Raw genomic sequence first — 2947 nt, forward strand, 5'->3', positions numbered from 1 at the left:
AAGACTAGTCACTGTGTAAAAATGACTATTTTTCTCCAGCTACATTCACTTTTCGTGGGTACGGGGACAAGATAATGGAGAATTGACTGTAAGCAGGATTGTTTTGTCTAATATGATAAAATGAGAGAAGGGGAGGGAGCTGAGTGTGTGCACAAGACAGTGAGCACATGATGGAGCATGGGATTCAGCCTGGTGAGGATGAAGGTGAAGATGCACAGGAGGTGAGAGACCAGGAGGTGGAGGTAGGATCGATGGGCTGCAGGTACTGAGGGTGACAAACATCAGTGGACTCAGTTTCAGGGGCTAGAGGTGAACTAGGAGGGTAGAACTGGTAGATGGAGATTGGGATGGTTGAAATTATGGCAGGTTTGCAGTTATTATGACAGTTCCCGGGGTACAGATGTGGACATCAGTGGCACAGTAGAGTGAAGGACAAGATCATTGGCAGAGAAGAGGTCAAGGCACTGGAAGGCAGGGTATGGAAATACCATTGCTGTGAATATTGAAATCACCAAGGATTGTGACGGGGTAATAGTGGAGAAGACGTTCAGGAGCCAGGAGCTGAAACCTTCAAGGAATGAGGGGAGCAAGAAGATGCTAAGAGATGAGTGCAGAAGACGTGGGAAGGAGCGGCTATTCTGGCAGTGTGTGATGTAAGGCCGGGGCAATGAATCTTCTCTCCTATTCCCCTTTCCTCTCCCACTACAATCTGGCTGCTTCTTCCATTGATTGTTCTGTTGAGATTAGCTTGGAAGGATGATATCAGATCCTTGAAAAGAATAGTATTGGATGTATTGTGTGATAAGATAGAGTCTTGGGAGAGAGCCTAATGGAAACTAATGAAAAGTAAGAAACGTACCTGGCCTTTGGAACTACCTTTCTCAACTAGAAAGGCAGGAGCTGAGACTTGAGTAAGAGGGACAGATGAATTAGAGAAGTGTTCTGGAATATTTGAGTGAGCTGAGGCTATGCATCCCGAGTGATATAGGTTTATGGACCACATGTGGGTCTCCACTGGTGAAGCTGCACTGAGAGAAGAAGAGTTTTCCATCTTGACCATCTTTACTCCACCATGAATCACAGTTATGCCTGGTGGAGAAAAGAGCTAACACATTTACTAATGTATCTGCTACGGTATCTTTTCAACCCTCATCTGTTCCCTTTTGCAGCGTTTGATATTTAGAGTTACTCCACTCTCCACACAGCTCATTCCAACTCCAGCATTAGAAATAACTAACTCTTGTTTCCACCAATCTGTAAGTCTGAGGTTCTTCTCTTGGGGGCCCTTGACCTCCAAAGGTCCATGGCGAAAGCTGTATTTTAATGTAACTGGCTTTCTTTATAATCCTATATGCTTTATTTTATGCATTAAAAACATAGTCCTGAGAAGGGATTCATAAGCTTGACCAGCCAGCAGAGGGGTGTACAGGTTACACAGACATGTTAAGGACCCTGCATGGATGTGGCTCTCGTCTTTCCATTCTGATCTTCCTTTTGTTTGTTCTACAGGTTGTCCCTTGACAGTCTCCTCAATTCCTTTGATTTTGACCATCTCCCATCCATTCCCTTTTTCGAAAGTCCTCTTGTTGTGCCTTTCTGGAAGTCCAGCCTCATAGTCAACAAATTGCCTATATTCCCAACCTGTACCTAAACATCCCCCCACCTCATGTATTCTACTACCAAGTATTTCTCATTTAAAAGAAAAAAAGAAAAGAAAAAGGCCTCTGATGCGCTCCCTTGATGGAGCTACCCTCCCCCACCCACTAGTTTCCTATTGCTGGTTTAACAAATTACCTTTGGCTTAAAATGAATTTATTCTTTTAGAATTCCAGAGAGGTCAGATATCCAAAATGAGTCTTACAGGGCTAAGACCAAGGTGCTGGCAGGACTGGTTCCTTTTGAAGTCTCCAGGGGAGAGTCTCTTTCTTGCCTCTTCCAGCGTCTAGGGGCGCCGGCATTCCTTGGCTCATGGCAGCAGCTCTGACCTCTGCTCTGGTCTCTGCTTTCTCCTACTATTATCTACTGCCTGACTCTTATATAAGGACCCCGTGATTACATCAGACCCACCTGGGTTATCCAGGTGCTACTCCCCATCTCAAGATCCTTCATTTAAATCTGCAAAGTCCCTTTTGCCATATTAGGTAACACTCATAGGTTCTGGGGGTTAGAATGTGGACATCTTTGGGGGGATATTATTCAGCCTACCACACACCCCATTCTCTCATCCTTGAATTCTTAACCCCCTGCCCTAAATTTGTCCTTCTCCCATGTTTCTTATTAACATAAGTAGCACCATCATTCATTTTTAATCCTGGGGCTATATCTTGATTTCTTCCTTTTTCTCACCACCAGCTTTAATAGAGGAAATGAACAAATTCCAATGCCTGAGCAAGTCCAGTACATGCCGTCACCAACATCATCCTTGTTAACTGTCCATTTTATCTCCCCAGTCAAGGCTACCATCAAATCTCACTTGGATGATGGCAAAAGCCTCCTTACTGGTCTCCCGCGTCCACTATCGCCCTGTTCTAATCTAGTCTCCATTCTGTGCGCGGTGTTATATTCTAAAAACGTGAAGTTTATTAAACGCTCCCTTTAATCAATCTTCCAGTGGCGTGGCATACCTCAGTTCAGCATAAGGAAGCCGGTTCTTCGCATTCTCTGTACACCGTACACACCGCCTGCAACTGCCCTCAACACAGAGCAGGTGTTGCATGAGCTGCCCACGCGGGTCCCTGCAAAGGGCAGGTCAGGGGGCGTTGGAGGTTCAGCCGCGCGCACCCACCGCCGCCGCCTGGGAGCGCAGGTCCCCACCCGGGTGTCAGATTCTGCTCCTGTACCTGGGTCCCTAAGGTGGTCTCTGGGAGCGAATTTCCTTAGAAACAAGCAAATGGGAAGTCGGCTAGACTTTGCCCATTAAGGGGAAGCTGCGGTCAAAAGCTTTGCC

This window comes from Galeopterus variegatus, unplaced genomic scaffold, assembly GCF_000696425.1.
Source record: "Galeopterus variegatus unplaced genomic scaffold, G_variegatus-3.0.2 Scaffold11997, whole genome shotgun sequence".
NCBI classification, from domain to species: Eukaryota; Metazoa; Chordata; class Mammalia; order Dermoptera; family Cynocephalidae; genus Galeopterus; species Galeopterus variegatus.